Source organism: Petaurus breviceps, unplaced genomic scaffold (assembly GCF_028583685.1).
Source record: "Petaurus breviceps papuanus isolate PSGF00001 unplaced genomic scaffold, PetGlider_PUasm1.0 187, whole genome shotgun sequence".
NCBI lineage: Eukaryota > Metazoa > Chordata > Mammalia > Diprotodontia > Petauridae > Petaurus > Petaurus breviceps.
This window is the reverse complement of record NW_027185799.1, coordinates 6,306,017-6,319,440: the sequence shown is the minus strand read 5'-3', so window position 1 is coordinate 6,319,440 and position 13,424 is coordinate 6,306,017. Positions and strand designations below refer to the sequence as shown.

Sequence of the window (13,424 nt, the reverse complement as noted above, 5' to 3'; positions counted from 1 at the left end):
TAGCAGAGAATATTAAGTGATAAGTAGAATGGAAAGAAACATGCATGAGCCAGAAGAAGGAGGGCAGATGATCCAAGATGAAGGCTACAGTTGTGAAACAGCCTGATGCTAAAACTTTCCTACTCACATAACGGAAGCAACAAATGTGCATTTGTTCAGAAATCATTAGCAATTTTTCTCATTATGACACTTGACTGTCATGCAATTTCCACTAAATAATCCTCACTTTATGCCCTTACTAATGGGAACCTCTTGTTTCATATTTACTCAGTGTGGAACCAATGTTTGGCTTTTGTTTATGCAAGGAAGAAAGAATGAAACCTGAGTTGCTCTATATTAGTCGCATACTGAAATAATCCTGGAATGCCTTACAGTGGGCTGGGATGGGGGAAGGGGGCTTGGGAGAAAGATCACCATTAAGCCAAAAAACTGGACAAAAAAAAATGTGTTTGTTCTCAACACTTCCCATTAACTTAGTTTCATTATATTCTTTCTGGTTCAATTTCATCCCTGCAATTTACCAAAAGCCATAATATTTATGTTTGTGGGATAGAATGACCCAGTGTTTGGGTCAGAGAACAATTCCTGTAGGTGTACAGAGTGGTGTGAGGTAGAGGACAGACTTTGGTATTGAAGATGAAAGTGCTGGCATATTTCTCATGTGTGGGAAGTATTTTTGAGTCACCCACTAGAGACTATGGGTAGGACTTGGCTCCTTGCCATAAGCTACTCAGTGCAGAGAGTTCATTTCATCTTGAGCAGAGCTGATTAGCTTGTACAGGGCTTCCCTCTCTCTCTTCCCCTCCCCCTACAAGTGCATGTTCACAAGTGGTCTATCATCTCTTGGCACATGTAAAAGGGCTTCTTAGGAAATAATTACATGCCTGCTTCACATGTTATTTAATTTTCCATCTTGACCTGATAGTTTACCTCTGGAAGAACATTTGGCCACGTAGCAAAATGATTGCCTTGGCTTTATAACACTAATTCCTTGTTCTCAGCTACGGACCACTGGGTTCCAGATGAAGGCCTATCATAAAGGTGCTTGTCTCAAATGGAAACAACAACAACAATAATTTTGTATTATTTCTTTAAAGACTGTGCCAGGGTGTGACCTTGGGCAAGTCACTTAATTCCAATCCCCTGCCTTCCCCCTTCCAAAAAGGCAAAAAAACAAAATGTGCCAGGGGAGCCACCCTAGGAAAGGAAATGTTTTGCCAGACATCCAGATGATCAGATATATGCCTTTCAAAGGTGGTTTCCCCCAACATGGAAAGTATTCTAGTCACTTTCTGGTGCTGAAGCATCAGAGTCTAAGTACTTCCTATTTTAGGCTCAGTCAATATGTTACTGTTTGGATGCACTTCATCTATGACAAGCCCCTACCCGCACTCTTCAGTCAGGGTCAGGTTGAACTTAACCTAATTAAAAGTGACCTAATGAAAACAAAATCATGTTTCAGTTCCCCATCACATGCCTAGTTCCTAGGCATAATCAAGGTAGGACCTGTTCTAGGTGAGTAACAAAGTAGACCGATATGGCTAGCTTCCCTTCCGCAGGTAAGTTATCCTGCATCATTATTTTTGCACAATTATCTTGTGTAAAGGATAATAATAGAAGCTGAGAGTCAGTGGGGCAAAGAGGAGAAGAGGATTTGGATTTTTTTCCCTCAGCTCTGTTATTTATCTCATGATAAATCCTGGGCAAAGCTCAGAACCTGTCTGAGAATCAATGATTCTATGATGAAGCCAGGAATACAATCCAAGTATCTAGTCACTCAGTAGTAGATCATGAAACCATTTGCCCAATTTTAATTATCAAAGAATATTTCAAAGCCAGGAAGAGAAAATAAAAATGAAGTACCCATATCCAGACCCAAAATGAATTTCAAGCAGTTATATGAAATGGCAGATGAAGAGGTGAGGGAAAAATCGGAATTCAGATCAATATTAAGAACTTAATATGAATGAGTCATTGTACCCTGGGGATAAAGAGACAGAAATTAAATAATTCCTGCCCTCAGGGAGACTTCACTCAGTAAATACATGTGTTCACAAAATAATACATTAATTTCAAGAGGTAGAGAACACAAATAATAAAGGGATTAAAAAGAAAAAAAGAAAAATGTTCATAGAGTAAGTGGCAGTTCTGAAGGAACCCAGGCACTTTCAAAGACAAACAGAGAAAGAAATGATTTCCAGGAATAGTAGGGCATGTATGTACCGTGTCAATGAGTTAGATGAGGGAATGTAACATACAAAGAACAGCAAATGGGTCAGTGTTTCTGTAACATGAAATACACAGAATGGAGTAAAGTGAAATGCATTTGGAAAACTTAACTATAGTCAGGAATGTGCAAGTAAACGTATAACAATTGGAACACTGGGGATCAAACAATGCACTCATGAAACATTTTTAAATTTAATCTGCATTGTTAATTTTTTCATCATCACTTTCTTAAGCCTAGACAATCAAGAAAACAGTCAATCAGCCCCTAATTTTTAGCATTTGCCAATTTCCAAGGCATAAATGCTCACACTGAATATTTAATAAGTACCTTTCATGAGCTGGTTAAAGCTGCCTCCCGCATACTGCTGACTGGAGTCATTATCATGAAGGGCTTTAAATGAGAAGCAGAGATTGCATTTTGTAACAGAGGCAGGAAGCAATTGCTAGAGAGTCTTGAGAAGAGAGTATATGTTTCATTTGTGGAAAATTATTTTGGCAGTCATGGTGTGTGTGTGTGTGTGTGTTGTAGATTGGAGAGGAAAAGACTGGAAGTGGGAAGATTAGGGTTTTATTGTAATAGATCAGGTAAAAGGTAATGAAATATTTTTCCTGGATGGTGTTCTTGAGAATAGAGAAAAGAGGACAAGTAAGAGACATGTTGTGCAGGTAGAATCAACAAAATTTAGCAACTGATTGGTTGATGGGGCACTGAGGATAAAACATAATGCCAAGGTTGCAAATCTGTGTTACTAGAAGGATCTTGGAGTTCCTGGTAAAAAGAGGGAAAGTAAAAGGAAGGCAGAGTTTAGAGGAAAAGATAATGAGTGTTCCTCATGTTGCACTGAAAATAGCTATAGGCATCAAAACTGAAAAGTTCAGTTGGTAGTTTGTGGTAATTTTGTTCCATATCACAAACTACCTACTAAACTGATGTGGACTGAATTACGTAGATTTTGGAACACTCTGAAAAGACTTGATAATTGAAGCCATAGTAGATGATATTGTCCCCAACAGAAGAGGACACCAAAAAAGCCCCTACAAAAAGACCTGCATGGTTCGGAGATGGGGGCAGGGAACATAATCCTTCAAAGGAGATACAAGAACAATTTATGGAGAGCAGAAGAAAGACAACAACTCATACTATAAAAATGATGTAAAAACAAAGAAATTTGAAAGTTTTACAAATTCTTAGTAATATAATCATCACCTAAAACACAAAGGAATAGAGTTCAAGCATTCTATCTACCTCCTGATTGAGAAATGGTGGATAAAGGAAGCAAAATGAAATAAATATTTTTTATACAGAGTTTCTGAGGGAATTTCCTTTGCTTGATTATGCCTATTTGCTAAAAAAGATTTTTTTCCTCAATGGGATGAGGAATGGCAAGGAAAGAAAATAGATGGCTGTCAACTTAAAAAATGTAATAAAAAACAAACAAAAAGTTTGTATACATATGTGTGTGTATATATATATATACATATATACACACACATATATATATATATATACACTAAAATTTCATGTACTTTTATCCATCTTTATCCTTGACCTCTCTGCTATTTTTCACATGTATAAGTGTGTGCATGCATGCATGTGTGTATTTTTGCATGCATATATAACCATACATATATGTATATGCACTATAAATGCACTGTGTGTATGCACACATATACATAACTATGTGTAAAGTAGTATGCATATATACATATACACACATATATATGTGAAAAGTAAGAGATAGAAGATGAAAATTAAAAATAATTATATTAAAATAATTATACTAGATACTTTAATGTATTGTATTTATAATATATTGATATCCTATGACAATGTATTAGTAATATATGCTATACTGTAATATATTGTATATATTATATATGTATACTGTAATATATACTGTAATACCTATAATTATGAGGTACTATAAATAGAAAACCAATTATAATTCATTGGTTTAGAGGGCATTAATAGAATAGTTCAGTCAAGTTATCTGATTAGAATGCAGATTGTAAGGAATAAGATGAAAGAAAGTTGGGCTGACAATCACTACTTTTTTCTGATCATTGAGAATTATTTCTTAAGAAATCATGTTCACAGTTTTACATCATTTAGTTTATGATACAATAATTATTAGGATATTATTAATTTAGAAACTTCATTTTGTCCAAAATAGTATTTTCTTGAAAACAGGAATTTGTTTTTATCAAATCAATTTGTATAAACAAGAAGTTTAGAACTAAAATAGAAATACAAATTTAAAAAATTGAAAACAGAAAGGAAAAAAATACTACAATTGCAAGCACAATGGTTCACATAATGACAATACTACTAATAATTTCATTGTTCAGAGGACTGTGTGTTTCAGAATATCTTAGAAAAATGAAACCATACATTAGTGGTTATTGCCCCTAAATTGCTAAATAGAGAAGCTATTATTTCTAGACTAATGGTGCATATCTGACCTGGGTCAGAAGCAACATTTATTTCCTTTTTCCATCTTCTGTTTACTGTTCTATGTCAAATGTGATTTGGCTGTAGAAACTCATAACTATTTGAAACAACTTTTCTTCAGTGACTAACATATATATTAGCAACTCACAATGAAGGAAAATGGTAATTCTCTGTATAGATTTATCCATTTAGGGGCTGTTATTTATATATTTACCCAAATAATTTCCTTTGTTGGGGAAAAACAAAACAAAACAAAACAAATATCTTTTCAATAATACTCAGTAAAACATTTCATAGTCACAGAACTCCAACCCATACCTGAACAGGACTTCTCTCCATGATGTCTTAGACAACTAGTTATTTAGCCTTCACTGAAAGCCATGCAGGGAAGGGGAAGGCACAACCTCATGAGGCCAACTGTATAACCTCACCATGTTTCATTATTATGAAGATTTTGCTTGCATAGAGACAAAGTATGATTTTCTTCCACTTTTATCCATGTTTTCTAGGTCTATTCTTGGTGGTGGGAGAAGGAAGAATATGGAAAATGCATTCCAGAAAAGAAGTCTTATCCTGACACAGTGAATAGAACCCTGGGCCTAGAGTCAAGAAGAACTAAGTTGAAATCTAGTCTCAGATACTTACTGATTGTTTGACCCTGGGTAAATCATTTTAAACTGTTTACCTCAGTTTTTGCAACTGTAAAATAGGGATAATAATAACATCTACCTTGCAGGGTTGTTTTTAGGATCAAATGAAATAATTGTAAAAATGCTTAACACAGTTCCTGTCACATAGTAGGCATTATAAAAAGACTTCCTTCCTCCCTTCCTTCCTTACATGTGACTCTTTTTCAAATACTGGAAAATTATTAGGAGTCCCCAACATCTTTTCCAGGTTAAACAATCCAAATTTCTTCCAATCTTTCTTCACATGTCTGGTTTTAGTGCCCTTGAATTTTTGTTGTTGTTGTTGTTTTGTTTTTTATGGACTTCCTTTCAACAAACCCCATATTATTTTTTTCAAAAGTGATACTGAGGGGCAGAGTCAAGATGGTGGAATAGAAACTGGACCTCCACGGGCTCCTGCTTCCACCCCCTCCAATTCATGTAAAAGGTGCCTCTGAACAAACTTTGGAGCTGCAGAACCCACAAAATGACACAGAGAAGCTAACCTCCTGCTGAGGACATCCTGGCAGGCCTGCAGGAAGCAGCTGGTGCAGCATTCTGGGAGCCAAGCCCAGCCCCGCCTGAGCCCTAGGTTTTAGCCTCAAGGCAGTCACTACCATCTGCTGGCTGGGGAGACTTCAGATCACCAGAAGCTGTGGCAGTTTGCAGAATTATCAACCCATAAATGCTTAGGACAAAGTGAGAGGTCAGTGCAGTGTGGACTTTGGGACCTGGGAATTTGGGAGAGTGGTCCATCCTTTGCCCCTGGGACAAGAAGCAGCTGAGGCATAGGGGCACTTCAGACATCATCACTTGGCTGCTTCAGAGCTCCTGGCCTGCACATTGTAGAGGTTCCAAACAACCAGTCTGAGGGGTAATCAGTCATGCTTTAACCTGCTTGGATCTGGATTGCGGTCTGGGGTAGAAATCTTGCGTTGTGTGAACAGTTTGCCAGAGCATGGGAATGCTTCAGAGAAGGCACCAAACTAATAGCTCCAGCAGATGAGAACACCCCAGCAATTGGGACAAAGCTCCTCCATCTGGTAGCAGAGTTATACTGTGGCAAAAAGCTCAAAAGTCAAGTAATTGAGTGGCAACATGAGCAAACAAGGGAAGCAAGGCAAGCACAGTAATCTGACTTTGGACTCCTTTTTTGGGGGGACAAAAAGTGTCAAAGCATGGAACGGGAGGAAGACAGCAAAGTCAGAACTCCTGAACCAAAAAGCTTCCAAGAAAAATACAAGCTGGTTATAGGCCGTAGAGGAGCTTAAGAAGGATTTTGAAAACCAAATAAGGCAAGTGGAGGAAAAATTGGGAAAAGTAATGAGAATGCTGCAAGAAAATTATAAAATGAGATTCAACAACCTGACTGAAGAAAATAGCACTTAAAAGAATAGACTAAATCAGGGCAACTAGGTGGTGCAGTGAGTAAAGCACTGGCCCCAGAGTCAGTAGGACCTGAGTTTGGTTCTGGCCTCAGACACTTAACACACACACACACACACACACACACACACACACAAAAGATTAAAAAAAAAAGACACTAGTCGTGTAACCTTGGGAAAGTTACTTAACCCCAATTGCCCTCCAAAAAGGCAAAAAAAAATTACACTGAATCAAATGGCAGAAGAGGCTCAAAAAGCCAATGAGGAGGACAATGCCTTAAAAAGTTGAATTTTCCAGATGGAAAAAGAATCTCAAAAGCTCACTGAAGAGAATCATTCCTTCAGAATTAGTTTGGAGTAAATTGAAGCTAATGACTTTATGAAAAATCAAGATACTATTAAACAGATCCAAACAAATGAAAAAATAGAAGGCAATGTGAAATAGGTCATTGAAAAATCCACCGACCTGGAAAATAGATCCAGGACAGAAAATGATTGTACTACCTGAAAGCCATGATCAAAAAACAGAACCTAGAAATCAAAAGTGATACTGAAAATTAAATACTATGTCAAACAGTGTTGGACTGGTAGGAGAAAATAGTGAGACTCATTTTCCTCTTTCTGAGCATTGTGTCTTTTTTAGGCAACCTAATATCTAATTAGCTCCCATATATTATGTTTTATTCATATAGAATATGATGTTTCTGAAAATTTCAGAATTTTTACATAAGAATTTTTATCTAACCATTCAGTGATCATTTTGTCTTCTTACTCTTTATGTCCTAAGCCTGGATAGAACTTGTGTTTGTACTATTAATTTCTTAAGCCTAGATTTAACCTTATTATTATTTCTTTGGCTTATTATTCTAGTCTTTAGAAATACAGCTCTTTAGACTCTGACTCTTTTATTCAGCTTATTAAGTATTCCACACACTATTTTGCTATTTTCAAATTTTTTCCTCATGGCATTTATACCTTCTTCATTGATTTCATTATTAATGTTGAATAGCACAGGGCCAATGACAGAAACTTGAAGCCTGATACTAGAAAGTTGCTTTTACTTTGATGTTGAGCCTTTAATGGCAACTCGCAGAATCACTCAATTTCATAGATGGAAAGAACCTCAAAAAGGCCAAGAAGTCTAGGATGAGAATGGATAAAAGTATGAGAAATTATAGAATATATATATATATATGTATATATGCATACATACATATTGTGTATGTGTATGCATATGTGTATATACACATGTGTACATAGGTATGTATATTTTTGTTTTTTATTACATTTTTTTTCCTGGAGACTGTCTGTATTTTCTTTGGATTGCCATTTTGTTTTGTGTACTCAGAAGTTCTGGGTAAATTACTTGCACTGTGGTATTCAAGTTGTTGTTGTTGCTCTTGCTGTGGTCATTTTTTTCCCCTCAGAGCTCTACAATCCTTGAATTCTTACTATGAATTTTGTCTGCAGAATCAAGGCCTTTTTTTTTGTTTCCTTTATTCAAGATTGTCATTTACTTCATTATATTTGTTATACAGATCTGTTATCTCTTTTATTTCTTTCATGAGACTCACTACCATGGTTTCACCTTTATCTATTTGATCAGCTATTTCTGCTGTGAAAGACTTATTTCTCAACATTTTACATCTATTGGGAATTGATAGAATCCTGTGTTTTATTAAGTTTTATTAAGGTTCAATTTCCTTTGTCTTGTAATATTTATTCTGAAAAAAACTGTAATCTTTTTGATGTTTTAGTACTCATCCTTCCTTCTAGTTTTAGTATCCTCTGTGTTAACGTATCTGCTTGTGGTATAGGTTTTTAATTGAATGTTCTTACTCTTTAAATCTTTGGGTTTCTTCCCCTTCCCCTTTCCTTCCTCTTTATATTTTATATTGTTCTATATCATTCATGTTTTGATTTCTCCCTCTCTGATGGCAGGCATAGCCTTGAGGTTGAACTGTAAAGCTGCCTTAGCCTTTTTTCCACATTTGAGAATTTCAGTTAATTGTTCCTGCTGCTAGTAGCTTCTGAGAGAACAGGATTAATCTCAGTTGGATTTCCCCCTTCATCCTCAGTGTAGTTATTCATGCTGGTACATTGCTTCATTTCGATCCATCCTTTTATTCTTTATTTGGGCTGAATTAACATCTGCCATTTTCTGTAGGTCTGGGAGATGGTGGGATAGGTTTTCTTAATGGAATCTTTCCTGCCTTGGAGTTGTTTATCATATGGAATACCTGAAGCAGAGAGAAACCTAATCCCCGCTGCCTTCCTCACATGGCTTGGTACAAGTTGACAGAGATAGTTTCTTCATTTAGGATTTTACTATACCAATCATAGTTGGTATCATAGCTCTCATCCTTATTCCCCCCCCCCCCAAAATGACAAAGTATGCAAAAGACACTCCTGATTACTTTCCCCTAAATAAAAAGTGATCCTCATTTTCTCAAATTTTCTTAGATTTTTTTATTTATGTTTATTCATATTCAAATTATTCTTGCATTACACTTGAATTTGTATGAATGTTCTATTTCTCTTTTGTGTTATAAACTCTATTATGACAAGAATAGTCTTATTTTCATCTTTGTGTTCTCAAAGTCTAGTACAGCCTCTTGCACATGATAGAGGCTTAATAAATGTGTATATTATAGTCTGAAAGTTCAATAAATTCAGGTCAATTTTTGATAAATTAATAAATGGCCACTTCTTCCTGGGTTATTAAGTGAATCTTATAATGGTTGTAGTGTATTACTAGTATGTTAAATATTATATGGAGTGAATCCAGCCTTATTCACATAATGCCCTCAGTCTTTTCATCAGAGGCCCAGTAATGAGCTAGATGGGTCAAGGATCTAGAATATTACTTGGTATTCTTTATGTTGTTAATCATCTTGAAAAAAAATTGTCTATTCCTCTGGTTGTTGAATGATTTAAGGCCTTAAAGAATCCATCTTAATTAACAAGAATCTAGAAATAGTCATAATTACATATACTTAAAGGAGATCTACCATTTGGGGTTTTAGAAGAAAACTTTTCCCCTGAAGTCTGCTATATGACTGGTGGCACAGTGGATAGAACAATGAACTTGTAGACAGGAAGACTCATCTTCATAGGTTCAAATCCAGGCTCATACACCTACTAACTATATGACTGTAAGCAAGTCATTTGCCTCAGTTCTGCTTCTGAAAAATGATCTGGAGTAGGAGATAATAAACTTCTTCAGCACCTTTGTCAAGAAAACTTCAGGGGTGGCCAGGTAGCACAGCGAGTAAGAGCACCGGCTGCAGTGTTGGGATGACCTGGAGATCGAATCCTGGGCTCAGATACTCAGCACCACACCCAGAAATAACTGGACATGTAACCTTGAGCAAGTTATTTAACCCCGATTGCTTTAAAAAAAAAAAGAAAACTTCAAATGGGATCACAAAGAGTCAGACATGACTGAAACAACTCAACAACAGCATTTGGAAAGCCACATTTCTTTGGAATTGTAAGAGAAATAGTGGACAAACTTTTTAAAAAATTAAAGATTTGATTAAGAAAAATTCACAATTATTGTCAATATGAAAGATTCATTAAACTCTTCTATAAGTCACACAGTGCCCAACAGGACTAAAATTTTCAAGTTTATTTTGTTGGAGTGATCATATTTTCAGCCTTTGGTCAGACTGAAATTCCCTTGGGACTACCTCTCAGTGATATTTTGGCACTTTCCTTGGTCACAGCTGGAAGCCAGAAGTGGAGAAATGAGTGCAATGGAAAAATAATGAAAAACAAAAGTCAACCAATTCTTTTTTCTCTCACACACACTCTTTCCCCACCCTGCTCATTATTAAAACTCAAAAACAGCTTAGTTTGTGTTTTAGCTTAAGTTAGAGGCAGACCTGAAACTTTTTTCTTTCTCATCTTCTGAAGGGCAGAATGAATCCAACTTTGGAAAGAATCATCCTTTTTTGGAGTTATTTGCACTTGGTGGCTCTTTTCAAGGTGTCTTTGAAACGTTTTGTAGTGAATAATAGCACTTGGAAATCATGTTCTTTATAAAACCTGCCATATATCTTACGCTAATGATAGCTCTCATTTCTGTTTAGCCTTTAAAGCCCTTCATAACTTTGACACAGTCTACCTTTAGTTTCATTATATATTATTTCCTTTCCTTTTATTGAATCATAGTTTCTATTCCAGAAAATATGATACGTTACCAGTAGAATCAGATTGGAGAAAAAAGACTAATTGGTAAGATTCTAGTGAAATACATTGAAGTCAATTCAATGCAGTGCTATTCAACAATCTTGCCATACTAGAAATCCTATTCTACATGAATAATAGATATATAAAGAAGTTACAGATTAATTGAATTCTAGGCTCAGATGATGATAAACATAACCTATTTTCCACAAAGCTGCCAAAATAATTTTCCTAAGGCACAGATCTGACCATTTCATTTTCATGCTTAAAAATCTCCAGTGATTCCCTATTGCTTTGTGGGGAAAAATTCAAACTCATCAAATTGGTTCCACATATAATACCAATGTACATTTCCAGCCTCATTTAACTTTATTCCCCTCCATGAACTTTTTTTCCAGCCCAACTTGAATTCTAGCTATCTGCTTAACTTTATATTTCATCTTCCATATTGTTTAGAGCCTTCCTTACTCATCTCTCTCATCATACTTACCTTAGAATTTCTTGATCTGGAAATGGTCCAGAGAAGGGTGAACAGGTTATGAAAGCAATAAAAATTACTTCATTCAAGGATTAGTTGAAGGAACTGGTAATGTTCAATTTGGAAAGAGAAGAATATGGAGATAACAGATGTATTCAAGTATTTCAAGAGCTGTCATGTAAAAGAGTAATTATATTTATTCTGTGGGGCCCCATAAAGAAGGAATCAGAGCAGAGGTTGGACTTGAAAGAGGCATAGCTTGGGGATCTACGGAAAGAAAAACCTCTGACCAATGAGAACATTCAAAAGTAGAATGGGCTATCTTTGGAAGTGATGGGTTGTTTAACCCTAGAAATCTTCAAAGACCAAGTATCATTTAAAAGTTTCTTTCTCTATTATGGATTAGACAGACTGATTTCTTTGGTGCTTCCCAACTTTGACACTCTTCTCTTCCATGCCTTTATTTACATAATAACAAATTCTAAAATAGGAATAGATGAAAATTTGGTACCATCTTTATTCCATCAATTTCAAAACACTTAACAGGCACAGTTTTGTTTCTTTGGACTCTGAAATGTCCCTTTGTGAAGAGAGAATAGGTAGTAGTGTTCTTATTTTTTATCTGTGGATGGGGAAACTGAATCATGGCAAGGGAAAGTAGATAGAAGAAGATCTGGATGTTCGACTTCAAGAAACACAAGTCAAAATGGGAACAGAGCTGGGAGCCTCTAGAGGGCAAGATCTGACAATGAATTAGTTATCAATGAAAAAAAAATCTAGGAAGAAGACCACATGAAATTATATGTTCATAGTTAAATTAATTGTACTTTTTCCTGCCCTCAAAATGGAAAAGCTTCAAACTCAACCTTCTTTTGAGGTTAGAAACATAATCTGTCCCCTCCTCCTGTTCTGTCATTTTTTCCTATCCCTGTTTTCACTGTTCTCCCAATCCAGGCTATAAGCTTTGGAATTTCTGGTATGACAGGTAACAAGAAGTCTTAACAGGTGGGTAGCCTGGACATCTTCTTAGCTTTAATTTTTATACAGAGAAGACCTGAATAGCTTTGCTCAATAATCGCCATTTTTGACTGAGGTTGTTTCTTGAAACGTGCTGTCGTTTGCAACTACCCAGGGTTCATTTGATTGAAGGAGTCAAACAATCCAGCAATGGACATGTTTAAGAGTGGCTCAAGTATAGTAAACTCACACTAAAGATGACTCCAGCTAGCTATGTTCAGCCCTGCTGAACTTTGATGTTTCTCTGAAGTAGTAAACAATAGAAAAGCTTATGAAGATTTCATTAATATTTCCTTTATTTTTAGTGTTTTTTTTTTAACTTAAAGTAATAACTGAGGGAAAAGCAATGAGATCTGGTATGCTGTACAGAGATTATTTCCCTAGGTGTTAATGAACTCACTGATGTGGAGAGTGATTTATGGATTAGAACAGAAATATAAAGTGTCACATTTAGTTTCTCATAATGAAGAAATAATACATGTAGAAAAAAAAGAAAAAAAAGAGATTCTCTGTGCTGAGCACCAGTAACCAAAGCAAACAGAGAAATGATAATGAACCTGAAGAGTTATTACCTATGAAGGAGGATCAGGTGTTCCTTTGAGGAAAAGTAAAAATCACTCCAGATCCAACAAGCCCATACAACAAGCCCAACTCCTTTTTGTGCTCAACACTCACATGCTTTGCCTTAGGCACATTTCACATGTAACCTGGTTTGACAAGCTGTGTTGGAAAAAAGCCAGAAAGCAAACCTAATTCTACACTTTTTTTCCAAATAGGGAGTGGTTCAATGTATTTTCTGTGCTCAAAAACACCTTCTTTTTCATTTTACTAAGTCAGGTAAAATGATTGTTACTTCTCATAACTTTGGATGGTGCCCTAGTGGTCAAAAGGAGTTACTGAAACGTGCAAAGTTTACTCAAATAACTCACTCCTTGAGCACTGGAAACATAGGTATGGCATAATTTGGTTTAGTGTTGTGCACTTTCTGCTATTCTAAATGCTGG

The 13,424-nt window shown here is 35.9% G+C and overlaps 2 long non-coding RNA genes across 5 annotated transcripts in view; one reads left to right on the top strand and one right to left on the bottom strand.

The window, feature by feature from the left end:
* The window catches only part of LOC138163165 (uncharacterized), a 37,460-nt gene extending 28,224 nt beyond the window's left edge, over positions 1-9,236 (top strand). For all 4 annotated transcript variants that reach the window (XR_011168810.1, XR_011168813.1, XR_011168811.1 and 1 more), the window contains one exon: positions 5,191-9,236. This is a non-coding gene — a long non-coding RNA (uncharacterized lncRNA). The remainder of the gene's footprint in view (positions 1-5,190) is intronic.
* Positions 9,237-10,089: 853 nt separating this feature from the next.
* Positions 10,090-12,934, bottom strand: LOC138163167 (uncharacterized). Its single transcript, XR_011168815.1, has 2 exons — positions 11,416-12,934; positions 10,090-10,126 (listed from the first exon to the last, which is right to left on the bottom strand). It is a non-coding gene; the product is annotated as an uncharacterized lncRNA (long non-coding RNA).
* Between the last annotated feature and the right edge of the window lie 490 nt (positions 12,935-13,424).